We start from the raw sequence: 13,836 nt of genomic DNA, 5'->3' as shown, positions 1-13,836 counted from the left end.
CCTTGTGGCAAGCCCTGCACAACCCCACTCAAAGCAAACATCCTGTCAGATCCATACTGACTATCCCTGATTAATTCATGCAAGTACATTCTACCCCTAAGAATGCCTCTTTATAGCTTCTCCAGTGCTGAGATTATTCTGACTGGCCATAAATTTCTTGGTCTGTTCCTCTCTCCGTTTGTTAATAGTAGGACAACGTTAATAGTCCGTAGAGTCAGTAATTAAGAAAGCGCATGTAATGTCGTTTATCTCAAGAGGGTTGGAATATAAAAGCAGCAATGTGCCTCTGAGGCTTTATAAGGCTCTCGTTAGGCCCCATTTAGAATACTGTGTCCAATTTTGGGCCCCATGCTTCAGGAAGGACATTCTAGCCCTGGAGCGTGTCCAGCGTAGATTCACACGGATGATCCCTGGAATGGTAGGTTTAGCGTATGATGAACGGCTGAGGATCCTGGGATCGTACTCATTAGAGTTTAGAAGGTCGAGGGGAGATCTAATAGAAACTTACAAGATAATGAATGGTTTAGAAGGGGTGGACGCTCGGAAGTTGTTTCCGTTAGGAAGGGAGACGAGGACCCGTGGGCACAGCCTTAAAATTAGAGGGGGTAAATTTAAAACTGAAATGAGACAACATTTCTTCAGCCAGAGAGTGGTGGGCTTGTGGAATTCATTGCCGCAGAGTGCATGGAGGCCGGGTTGTTGGATGCCTTCAAGGCAGAGATCGACAAATTCTTGATCTCAAAAGGAATCAAGGGCTGCGGGGAAAGTGCAGGGAAGTGGTGTTGAAATGCCCATCATCCATGATTTAAATGGCGGAGTGGGCTTGATGGGCCGAATGGCCCAACTTCGACTTGTATCTTGTGGTCTTAAGGGGCTGGACATGAAGCCATTAGAGGTGAGTGTAGGTGGGGAGGGAGGGAGGGGATAGGTCACTCTGGGGAGGACGAACAGGTCAAGGGGGCGGGAGGAGCTTCGTAGGTAGGGAATGGGGGCTTGGCTTGAGCTGGGAGGAGCGGATGGGTAGGAGGAAGAACAGATTAGGGAGGTGGGGACGAGATGGGCTGGTTTTGGGATGCAGTGGTGGGAGTGGAGATTTTGAAGCTTGTGAAATCCACATTGATCGCATTGGGCTGCAGAGTTCCCAAGGCTCAGTTCAGGAAGAACAACAAACATTGATCAGTCAGTCATACATCCAACAAGAAAACTTTATTTTTTTTAAAAAAATAGGATGCATCTGTTAATCAAGTGGCAAAGCATTATCGAGTTTTGAGAAGATTTGTAGCTCAGGGTTCAGGTTCCGGATGTAAGATTGCTCAATGAGCTGGAAGGTTAGTTTTCAGATAATTCGTCACCATTCCAGGTAAAATCATCAGAGAGCCTCCGGTGAAGCGCTGGAGTTCGGTCCCGCTTTCTATTCAAGTGTTTCGGTTTCCTTGGGTTGGTGATGTCATTTCCTGTTCTTTCTCTCAGAGGATGGGAGATGGATTTGGAGCCAATGTGTCTTCCCCAGTGCAGTTTGTGTATGGAATGAACTGCCAGAGGCTATTATACTCACAGTGTTTAAAAGTCACGTGCATGGACACATGAATAGGAAGGGTCTGGAGGGATATGGGCAACATGCTGGCAAATGGAACTAGTCAGTTACGATATCTGGTCGGCCTGAAGGGTCTGTTTCCCTGCTGGACAACTCTGCGACTCTGTCTCTTTGTCTCCCCCTCCCCCTCTCTCATTTGCTCCAGACCCACCCCCAGCCCCCCGCCCCACACCCACCCCCCGCCCCACACACCCCCCGCCCCCCGCCACCCGCCACACACACCCCCCGCCACACACCACACACACCCCCCGCCACACACACCCCCGCCCCCCGCCACACACACCCCCCGCCCCCCGCCACACACACCCCCCGCCCCCCGCCACACACACAATCTCTGTCTCTCCATCTCTCTGTGTGTGTGCGCGCCTCACTCTCTGTCTGTCTGTCTCTCTCTCTCTCTCTATCGTCTTGTCTCTGCTATCTCGCTGTGCACTTCTCTGTCTCTCTCCTCTTTCACTGTCTCTTTGGTCTTTGTGTGTGTGTGTGCCCCTCTCTGTCTCTGCCTCCCTCTGTGTGTGCTTTTGCCTTTCTCTCTCTCCGTCGCTCCCTGTGACCGTCGACCCCCCACCCCCTCTGCACCGCCCCTCCCCCCGCCTTTTCCTCCATCTCTCTTACTCTCTATCCGAGCCTCTCCACCCGCTCAGCAGGGAGCGTTGTGAGTTTCTTTCGAACAAAGTTTAAAGATCTCTGTTTGAACCCAAGCCATCCGCAATCAGACTGCATTTCTAATCCCCCCCCCGCCCTCTCTCTCTCTCACACACACACACACAGTCTGTCTCTTTCTCCCTTTCAGTCAATCCCCTTCCTCTCTTGGTCCTACTCAAGCCTTTTCCCACCCCCGACTCTGCCTCGGCGATGAGTCCGCTGTCTGGATCCCTTTTCCCAGGCGTGGGCTGAGGACCCAGCGGTTCGGCAGCGGGGATCATCGCACCACGCTCCCGGACCCCTCCAACCTCCAGTTCTCCAGCGGCCTCCAGCATGACCACCGGGCTGGGAGCAGGCATCCGGGCTGCCGGAGCGCTCGCTGCTCAGTGGCTCAGCCCTGCGCCGCCTTTGCCGGGAGCGGGGATCCGAGGTGGGAGAAGGCCTCTTCGCCCGGCTCCTGGGCACAGCTACCTGCCTGAACAGCTGCCTGGCACCGAGCCTGCGCTCCCCGAGCACCCGGCCGCGGGTCCGCGACGCCTTCCGGGGCTGAGTAGCCGAAAACTATCTCCTACTGCAAGGTGAGAGCGGGGTTTGGGGTGAAGGGAGGACTGGGGACATGAGCACGGTCCCTGTTTCACATCCTGCGCCGCTCCTATCACAAAGCGAGGGTTTGGGAATGTATGTTTTGGGGGTGAGAATAGCCCTCCCCGGGTGAGGGAAGGCTGGGGGGGACATTGGGAGGGTGTCTATTATACAGCCCTGCGCGGGTTTCCGTAGCCGAACAGCCTACTGCTCTCGTACTACAAGGTAAAGGGAAGGCGGGGGATGGAATGGGGTGGGGTTTCGAGGATAGCCGTCTTGGAAGTGAGAGGACATGGGGAGAGTCACTATCGTACAGCCCAGTGACTGAATGGCTTACAGCTACTGCAAAAGGGTCGTGGTGGGGGTTGGTTTAGGAGAGGGGTGTTGTAGGGAGGTTTGGGGTCACGGGCAGAGCTGCTTTCTGCAGCCGAACAGCCACTGCCACAAGATGAGATGGGAGGAGGTGTTTTCGGAGCGAGGGGATGCCCCCTCGCCCCGCCGCTGTGGGAAGTAGGATCTTTATCGCACAACCCTCCGTAGCCGAATAGCACTCCGACGACAAGGTGGGAAGGCAGGAGGGGCTCCCGGGGATGAGGGAAGGACAGAACCAGGGTCAGTATAAGGTTAGGGGCTGAACAGACCCCTTCCAGGGGCTGAGGGGAGCTCTTATGCCCTCCGCCAAGCGACCAGCCGAGATCGACCCGCAGCTCTCCGACGACAAGGGGACCCTGTCTCAGAGGCTGGAGCATTTCTGGCCGGAGCTCTGAGGGAAAGGGTCATCGCACCCAAAACGTTACCTCGGGACTTTTTCTTGACAGATGCTGAGCATTTTCAGCAACTTGTGTTTGCATTTCTACCCGGAGGTGGGTTTGTGGAGAGACACCATGGTAAGGGAATGGGTGTGGGGTTTGATGGGGCAGTCACAGAGACTGTCGAGAGAGAGAGAGAGGCAACCCCCGTGTCAGGGTTTGGAAAATCTCCGGCAGTGCTTCATTTCTCTCTCAGCCGAAGGCGCTGCGTGCTTTGGTTTCCTTTGCTCTTGGACTCTCTCCCCCTGTGAATAAAGCCAGAGTGAGAGAGAGAGAGAGTTTGTGGCGGGAGAGAGAAAAGGGACAGAAAGATGGAAATAAAGGAGCATGACAAGGGAGTGAAATTAGGGCCAGCAGAGGTGAGAGAGTGGGAGAGAATCAGAGTGAGGGAGGAAGAGTGATAAAACACAAACAAAAGAGAATGGGAGGTAACGAGGTGTTCATGAGCATGAAACAGCAGGACATGCAGCATCAGAGGCCAGGGAAGCTGATGTCAGCCTGTCTGCTGTGTTCATCTCCCTTCCTCCGTTCCCCCCCTCCTCCTGCCCCTTTGCCCCCCCTCCTCCTGCCCCTTTGCCCCCCCTCCTCCTGCCCCTTTGCCCCCCCTCCTCCTGCCCCTTTGCCCCCCTCCTCCTGCTGCCCCTTTGCCTCCCCACCCCCCTCCTCCTCCTGCCCCTTTGCCCCCCTCCTCCTGCCCCTTTGCGCCCCTGCCCCCCTCCTCCTCCTGTCCCTTTGCCCCCCCGCCCCCCTCCTCCTCCTGCCCCTTTGCCCCCCCTCCTCCTGCCCCTTTGCCCCCCCTCCTCCTGCCCCTTTGCCCCCCCCTCCTCCTGCCCCTTTGCCCCCCCCTCCTGCCCCTTTGCCCCCCCTCCTCCTCCTGCCCCTTTGCCCCCCCTCCTCCTCCTGCCCCTTTGCCCCCCTCCTCCTCCTGCCCCTTTGCCCCCCTCCTCCTCCTGCCCCTTTGCCCCCCCTCCTCCTGCCCCTTTGCCCCCCTCCTCCTCCTGCCCCTTTGCCCCCCCTCCTCCTCCTGCCCCTTTGCCCCCCCTTCCTCTTGCTCCCTCCAGTCATCCATTCCTTCTTCCAGTCAGTCCTCGCTCCCTCCCACCAGCCATCCATTCCTCCCTCCCTCGCTCCCTCTAGTCAGTCAAAACAACTAAGAAAATTACAGCACAGGAACAGGTCCTTCAGCCCTCCAAGCCTGTGCCGATCAAGATCCTCTGTCTCACCTGTCACCTATTTTCTCACGGTCTGTGTCCATTTGCTCCCTGCCCATCCACGTACCTGTCCAAATATATCTTAAAAGACGCTAACGTGTCTGCGTCTCCCACCTCCGCTGGCAACACGTTCCAGGTGCCCACCAACCTCTGTGTAAAGAACTTTCCATGCGTATGTCCCTTAAACTTTGCTCCTCTCACTTTGAACTCATGACCCCTCGTAATTGAGTCCTCCACTCTGGGGGTAAAAAGCTTTTTGCTGTTCACCCTGTCTATACCCTCATGATTTTGTTGACCTCAATCAGGTCCCCCCCAATCTCCATCTTTCTCATGAAAATAATCCTAATCTACTCAACCTCTCTTCATGGCTAGCACCCTCCATACAAGGCAGCATCCTGGTGAACTTCCTCTGCACCCGCTCCAAAGCATCCACATCCTTTTGGTAATGTGGCGACTGGAACTGTGCACAGTAGTCCAAATGTGGCCAAACCAAAGTCCGATACAACTGCGACATGACCTTGGCAAGTCTTGTGCTCGATACCCCATCCAATGAAGGAAAGCATGCCATATGCCTTCGAGACCACCCTATTGACCTGCGTTGTCACCTTCAGGGAACAATGGACCTGAACACCAGATCTCTCTGTTCATCAATTTTCCCCAAGACTTTTCCATTTACTGTATCGTTCGTCCTTGAATTTGATCTTCCAAAATGCATCACCTCGCATTTTCCCGGATTGAACTCCATCTGCCATTTATCTGCCCAACTCTCCAGTCTATCTATGTTCTCCTGTAACCTCTGATAGTCCCCTTCACTATCGGCTTCTCCATTCCTCCCTTGTAGTGCGATTAGGCAAGACTAAGGAGGCATAGAATGGGTGTGCAAAATGCAGGACAATGGGGACAATTGAATTGTGGAGCTGGTTTAAGGAACAGATATTGCGTGTCCTTGATAGGTACGTCCCTGTCAGGCAGGGAGGAAGCGATCAGCTAAGGGAACCGTGGTTTACTAAAAAACTTGTATCTCTTGTTAAGCAGAAGAGGGAGGCTGATGTGACGATGAGACCAGATGGTTCACATGAGGTGATGGAGAGCTACAGATTAGCTAGGAAGGATTTAAAGAGAGAGTTAAGAAGAGCAAGGAGGGTACACGAGCAGACACTGGCAGGTAAACAAAGGAGAACCCGAAAGCTTTCGATAGGTATGTGAGGAATAAGAGGATGACTTGGGTAGGCATAGGGCCAGTCAAAGACAGAAGTGGGAAGTTGTGTGTGGACGCTGTGGAGATTGGAGAGGTGCTAAATGAATGTTTCTCATCTGTTTTCACTGAGGGACAGGAGAATATTGTAGAGGAGGTGATTGAGTTAGAGGCTACTAGAATTGAAAGGGTTAAGGTTAGTAAGGAGGAAGTGTCATCAATTCGACAACGTGTGAAGGTAGGTAAAGCCCCTGGGCCTGATAGGATTTTTCCGAGGATTGTCTAGGATGCTAGGGAGGAGGTGGTGGAGCCTTTGGCCTTGATCTTGGAGTCCTCATTGTCTACAGGTTTAGTACCAGAGGAGTGGAGGATTGCAAATGTTGTGCCCTTGTTCAAGAGGGGCAGTAGGAATGACCCAGGCAATTATAGACCTGTGAGCCTTAGGTGTGTTGCAGGAAAAATTTTGGAAAGGATTATAAGAGATAGGATTTATAATCATCCAACAATCAACAACTTGATTGGAGATAGTCAGCATGGATTCGTCAAGGACAGGTCGTGTCTCACAAACGTCATTGAGTTTTTTGAGAAGGTGACCAAGCATGTGGATGAGGGTCGGGCAGTTGGCGTGGTGTACATGGACTTGAGTAAAGCCTTTGATAAGTTTCCCCATGGTAGGCTCTCGGAGAAAATACAGAGGCACGGGATTGAGGGAGATTTAGCCAGTTGGATTAGAAACTGGCTTTCGGTAAGAAGGCAACAAGTGGTGGTTGATGGAGAATATTCAGCCTGGAGTCCAGTTACGCGTGGTGTGCCTCAAGGATCTGTTTTGTGACCACTGCTGTTTGTCATTTGTATAAATGACTTGGACGCAGGAATTGGTTGATGGGTTCGTGAGTTTGCAGATGACACTAAAGTCGGTGGAGTGGTGGACAGTGTGGAAGAATGTTGCAGGTTGCAGGGAGACTTGGATAAACTGCAGAATTGTCCCGAAATTTGGCAAATGGAGATTAATATGGATAAATATGAGGTGATTCACTTTGGGAGGAATAATAGGAAGGCAGAACACCGGGTCAACGGAAAGATTCTTGGCAGTGTAGATGAGCAGAGGGATCGTGGTGTCCGTGTACATAGATTCCTGAAAATTGCCACCCAGGTTGATAGTGCTGTTCAGAAGTCTGATGGTGTTTTAGGTTTCATTGGTAGAGGGATTGAGTTGCGGAGACGTGATGTCATGCTGCAACTCTACAAAACGCTAGTGCGGCCTCAGTTTGAATATTGCGTGGTCGCTCCATTACAGGAAGGATGTGGAATCATTGGAACAGGTGCAGAGGAGATTTACCAGAATGTTGCCTGGTCTGGAGCGAAGGTCTTATGAAGAAAGGCTGAGGAACTTGGGTCTGTTCTCATTGGAGAGAAGGAGGCTCAGAGGGGATTTAATAGAGACATGCAAGATGGTCAGTGGATTAGATAGGGTGCACAGTGAGAGTTTTTTTCCGAGGATGATGACTTCAGCTTGTACAAGGGGGTGCAGCTACACTTTGAGGGGTGATGGATTTAAGACAGATGTCAGAGGCAAGTTCTTTCCTCAGAGAGTGGTACGGGGGTGGAATGCTCTGCCTGCCAATGTAGTCAACTCAGCCACATGAAGGGCATTTAAACAGCCCTTGGATAAGCATATGGATGCTGATGGGATAGTGTAGGGGAATGGGCTTAGATTAGTTCACAGGTCAGCGCAACATGGAGGGCCAAAGGGCCTGTTCTGCGCTGTGTTGTTCCATGTACTATTACAGTTCACAGATCACATTTAACACTAAAATGAGTGGTAGAGTAAAGAGGATAATGAAAATCTGCAGATGGACACAAAGTTGAAGTGAATGGACAAGGGTCTTGCAGATGGAGTGCAATGATGGTAAATGTGAGGCTATCCATTTTGGTAGCAATTAGGGCAAAATGGAGTATTACTTAAATGGTGAAAAATTGTAGCATGCTGCTATGCAGAGGGAGCTGGGCAACCTTGTGTATGAATCACAGAACGTTTGCAGATGCAGCTGGTAATTGAGGCAACAAATGGAATAGTGTCCCTTATAGCTCGAGTGATGCAGTTTAAAAATCGGGAGGGGATGCTCCAGTTGTATAGGGTGCTGGTAAAGCTTGATGTAGAGTAGTTTGTACAGTTTTAGTCTCCTCACTTTAGAAAGGATGTGCTGGCACTGGAGGGGGTGCAAAGGAGCTTCACAAGAATGATTCCAGAATTGAAAATGTTGCTGTCTGGGGAGAGATTGAGGAGACTCGGATTGCACTCACTGAAACTTCGAAGAATGAGGGGTGTTCTAATAGCAACTTTTAAAATGATGAAAGAAATAGATAGGAAAGAAACACGGAAGTTGTTTCCACTGATGGGTGAAATTACAACTGGGGGGCACAGCCTCAAAATAAGGGTGAACAGATTTAAGACTGAGTTGAGGATGAGCTGCTTCATCCAAAGGGTTGTGAATCTGTGGAATTCTCTGCTCAGTGAAACAGTTGAGGTTCCCTGATTGAATGTTTTAAAGGCCAAGACAGATAGATCTTTGAACAGGAAAGGAATTGAGGGTTATGGTGAATGGCAGGGTAAGTGGAGCTGTGTCCGCACAAAGGTCAGCCATGACCTTATTGAATGGCGGAGTGAGCTGAAAGAGACAGATGACCTACTCCTGCTTTATTTCTTATGTCCGTATGTCCTTAGATTGCCATCCTTGTCATTCCTCCTTCCCTGGAATAGGCCAGTTCTGAACGCTGATCAGTCGGTCTTTTAATAACTCCCGCGTATCAAATGTCGACTTGTTCAATAAAAGCTCCTCCCAATGAATACTGCTCAGCTCCTACCTAATACTCCTTCCCCCAATTTAGTAGCTTCCCACAAGTTCCTGATTGTTCATAGCTATCTTAAAATGTAAGGAGAGGCGATCACCCCGTTTGAAGAAGCTCCTGGTTCAGTGTTTTTCCCCATGTGGGAGTCAGCTACAGGTTTTCTTGTTCCAAGATTGGGGAGGAAATGGCCCAGTGGTGGTATTGCTGGACTGTTAATTCAGAGAGTTAGATAACATTCTGGGGACCTGTGTTCAAATCACAGCACAGCAGATGGTGGAATTTGAATTGAACATAAAAGAAAATCATGAATGAAGAATCTAATGATGACCATGAATCCATTGCCAAATGTCAGAAAAACCCAACTGCTTCACTGATGTCCTTTAGAAAAGCAAACTGCCATCCTTACGTGGTCTGGCCTACTTGTGACTGCAGACCCACAGCCATATGATTGACTCTGAACTGTCCCCTGGGCAACGAGGGATGGACAATAAACACTGCGTAGCTAGTGATGTCCTCCTCCCATTAACAAATAAATAAAATTGGATTCTACATCTTCTGATTGAAGATTGTTTCTTGTTCTCTCAGTAATTTCATCGCTTACAGTCAGTTTCCCTCCTGCCTGTCTTTTTGGAATGTCACGTAGCCCTGCACATTTACCTCCAGTGTTGATCTCCTCACAGCCATGTCTTTGTAATAGCTCTCAAATCATGCCCGTCAACCTGTATGTGTGCTCTTAATTTGTTGATTTTGTTCTGAATACAATGAGCACGCAAGCAAAGAGTCATTAATTTTGATTTATAACTTTATTTCACCTCTTGACACTATTTACAGCTGTTTTCTGTTTCTACATGCTGTCTTTTCCAGTCCCATGCTGAGTATTGTTATCCCAATAGTTCTTTAATGTCAGTGTGTGTGTATTCCTGGGCGACTATGCTCGTGTGGTCTACGGAGTTGTGGAGGTCACAGTTCTAGGACAGCCATTTCATAGGCCTCTGCTGCAGCTAAGAAGAAAAGACAATCTCTTGCTCTGAGCTCTGCAAACCAGGGCAATGTCAAAAAGGAAACAAGGTCAAAAGAATTTCAACAAGAATCTCAAAATTAACTGCTGAATTCACATAAGCATTCCGGGGATCGCCCAATGTAGTGGCCACAACATCCCACTTTCTATTTCTCACAAACAATCCAAAGGCTGAACTATCCGTATCCCTCTTAACTTTTACGTTTTTTGAGCTAATTTCTTGTTTCTAACTTGTGTGTATTTGTGGTGCCTTATGACTTCTTGCATTTAGCAATTGATAAACTCACTTTCTCACTAATTCAGTAAAACCTAGTTTTATAGAATCCCCAGTGTGGAAACAGGCCATTCAGTTCAAGAAGTCCACAGCAACCCTACAAAGAGCATCCCACCCAGACCCATCCCCATTCCCTCCTCAATCCCTGTCAGCCTGCATTTCCCATGGCTAATATACCGAACCTACACGTGTGTGGGCAATGTGGGTAATTCAGCATTCCCAATCCACCTAACCTGCACATCTCTGGACTGGTCAAAACAATGATTCGATTTGAATTAGTTATAATGCAGCTGTTAACAGTAATCCTCCGTCCCTGTGTTGGAGCGAGATTTAACATCCAAGATCAAAAATGAAACACTTGAACAAGGTAGCTCAAATTGAGGTTGTTGACTTGCTCGCCGAGCTGGCTTGTTTTCATTGAGACGTTTCGTCACCATGATTGGTGACATCACCAGCAGAGCCTCCAACGAAACAATGTTACTTTCCTCTGTCTGGAATTTATACTGTCCGGTCAGTTACCATGAGTACTGTCATTTCGGGTTTTGATCTGTATGGGTTTGTATGTGCGGTCCAATTGTATCTGTTTGTTGGTTACATTATGGGTGGAGGATCACGCCACTCATACGAAACTGGGACAAGGTAACCATAGTAGCCCAAGCCAAGTGTAGACACGCAGAGGAATTCCTAGAGGCATGGTTCACCACCCATTCTGCAGGCTCACATTCTTGGTCTCTTCAGTTTGAATATGATCACTTAACCATATCCTTTATGACAAACAACAGAGTCTTACTTCCTAAAATCTTCAAACAGGACTGTCCAGACAGATTCACTTGTTCTCATGATATCGTCTTCTGCTGGAGGGATTCCGAAATGTCTGCATTCTTCCTCAACTGAGCATTCCTTGCGTTCGTGGTTGACAGAGCTCTCGGCCATGTCCAACCCAGCTCGTACACTTTGGCCTCACCCCTGATGAGGTACCCTGGTCCTCAATGACCAACCCATCAATATCCACATCTAGAAGAACATCAGCCACGATTTCCAACAAGATCCCACCACCAGGCATATATTCCCTTCCCCTCCCTTGTCAGCCTTCTGCAGGGACCATTCCATCAGGACACCTCGGTCCACTCCTTATCCATTCGCAACACCTTCCCATAACCCGACAGCACTTTCCATGCCACCACAGAAGGCATAACATCTGTCCATTTACTTCCTCTGGCTTCACTATCCAACGCTTCCAGGGGAAGCAGCGATTTACCCACACTTCACTCAATCTAGTCTACTGTATTCACTGCTCACAATATTGTCTCGCTCTGCATCGGGGAGACGAAACACAGACTGACCAACCACTTGGCTGAACACCTATATTCTGTACATAAAAATGGCCCCACGTTTCCAATTGCCTATCACTTGAGCACCCCATCATGATCCCTGGCCAAAATCTCTGTCTCAGGCTTGCTGCAGTGCTCCAGTGAGTGCAAGGTAGAAGACAAAAATCTCATGTTTGCTTTGCAGAACACCTCCGCTCGGTTCGCAATCAACAACAGCACCTTCCAGTCACCAACCATTTTAACTCCTTTAACTCCCCCTCCCATTCCGAGGACGGCATGTCCATCATGGGCCTCCTGCAGTGCCACAATGATGCCACCGGAAGGGGGCAGGAACAGCAACTCATATTCTGCTTGGGAACCCTGCAGCCCAATGGTATCAATGTGAACTTCACCAGTTTCAAAATCTCCCCTTCCCCTACTGCATCCCTAAACCAGCCCAGTTCGTCCCCTCCCCCCACTGCACCACACAACCAGCCCAGCTCTTCTCCCCCCCCCCCCCCCCCACCCACTGCATCCCAAAACCAGTCCAACCTGTCTCTGCCTCCCTAACCGGTTCTTCCTCTCACCCATCCCTTCCTCCCACCCCAAGCCGCACCCCCCGCTACCTACTAACCTCATCCCACCTCCTTGACCTGTCCGTCTTCCCTGGACTGACCTATCCCCTCCCTACCTCCCCACCTATACTCTCTCCACCTATCTTCTTTACTCTCCATCTTCGGTCCGCCTCCCCCTCTCTCCCTATTTATTCCAGTTCCCTCTCCCCATCCCCCTCTCTGATGAAGGGTCTAGGCCCGAAACGTCAGCTTTTGTGCTCCTGAGATGCTGCTTGGCCTGCTGTGTTCATCCAGCCTCACATTTTATTATCTTGGAATTCTCCAGCATCTGCAGTTCCCATTATCTCTGATACTATTTATAACACACCACACTGACTGTAACTCCAAGCTGTGTGTTTCTTCAACAAAATATCTGCAAATAAACAAACATCCTGGATGAAGACTTATTATCTGACACTCCACTCACACCAGTTGTATGATCTTTTGATCTGTCTGCTTATAAATTGTGTGCCTGTGTGTTTTCCTCTCTGACCACACGTGATGAAGGGACTGCACTTCAAAAGCTTGTATGATTTCAAATAAACCTGTCAGATTATAACCTGATGCTATGTGGCTTCTGACTTTGTCCATCCTCGTCCAACACCAGCACCTCCACATTATAAGTGTTTGAAACCAAGTCAGTGCAACAGGTATATGTCGAACATTTGACTTCAGAAGGATGCCTCGTGCTGAAAAGTTTATTAATAACAAAGGATTTCTCCATTATGCCATCTATCATAACATGCTGCGCCTCACAGTCATAATGAAAGGATGCCCACTTTAATTTAGCAGCGCCAAGAACAGTTGTGGACATTTTTAGCATGGGGGAAGGCCATTCAACCTATTTTATCTGTACCAGCTCTCTCCCAGAGCAACAAAATTAATCCTTTTCTCGAATTCATTCCACATATTTCGCAGGATTGAAATATATAGGTACATAGTTAAGAGATTTTAACATCGAGTGAGCAGTTCTCGCACTTCACCTTGTCACTAACAATTGAAAACGTGACTTAGAAAGAGTGGGGTCTTTATTTTGTTCTGTTGTGATGATGAAGAAGATGCAAGTCCAAGTGCTGGAACTGGCCTCTTGAACTTAGAAACATTTAAATGTATATAAAATGAATTCTGTGCGCATCTATTAAAAGCAGTTTTATGGAAGGAAAAGGTACCAAAGAAGATTTGGTGTATTGTACTTGATGCTATTATACTCCAACCTGTGAAAACAGAACTCTACGACTGTGAGTGTTGAGATCTGAGAGGGTGCTATCTTGTTTGAATTTACATTGCTAAGTCTAGGCCTATTTTCCCAACAGCAAAATTGGTAATGCAGAAAGAAATGGATGTTTCTCGCATTTGTTGGCTGTAAGTGTCTGTTTAAAGTTTGAGTACAGTTTCCTCATATACAGGTGCTTAACCTGCTTTTACAGTTTGAACATTTGTTGTGCCAATGAAAATTGTTTGAATGGTTTCACCTCCAGTTTTCTTCTTTATACATATTTGGTATTTTTTCAGGGTAAGGACTGCCTGCAAAATCTGAGATTGGGCTTTGAAAGACATCAACCTTTGCTTGCGAGAGATAATGGTAACTGCAGATGCCAGAGAATGCGAGATAACAATGTGTGGAGCTGGATGAACACAGCAGGCCAAGCAGCATCTCAGGAGCACAAAAGCTGACATTTCGGGCCTCGACCCTTCATGCGAGAGAACGTAACGTAAGAAAGAAGAACAGGACTA

The 13,836-nt window shown here is 49.1% G+C and overlaps 1 long non-coding RNA gene across 2 annotated transcripts in view; it reads left to right on the top strand.

Annotated features, from left to right (window-relative positions):
* The first annotated feature begins 1,917 nt into the window (after positions 1-1,917).
* LOC132208084 (uncharacterized) overlaps positions 1,918-13,836 on the top strand; it is a 31,296-nt gene continuing 19,377 nt past the window's right edge. For both annotated transcript variants that reach the window (XR_009444177.1, XR_009444176.1), the window contains exons 1-2: positions 1,918-2,817; positions 13,615-13,814. This is a non-coding gene — a long non-coding RNA (uncharacterized LOC132208084). The remainder of the gene's footprint in view (positions 2,818-13,614; positions 13,815-13,836) is intronic.

Source organism: Stegostoma tigrinum, unplaced genomic scaffold (assembly GCF_030684315.1).
Source record: "Stegostoma tigrinum isolate sSteTig4 unplaced genomic scaffold, sSteTig4.hap1 scaffold_284, whole genome shotgun sequence".
In the NCBI taxonomy this organism is placed as follows: Eukaryota; Metazoa; Chordata; class Chondrichthyes; order Orectolobiformes; family Stegostomatidae; genus Stegostoma; species Stegostoma tigrinum.
This window is presented reverse-complemented; position numbering and strand designations above follow the sequence as displayed.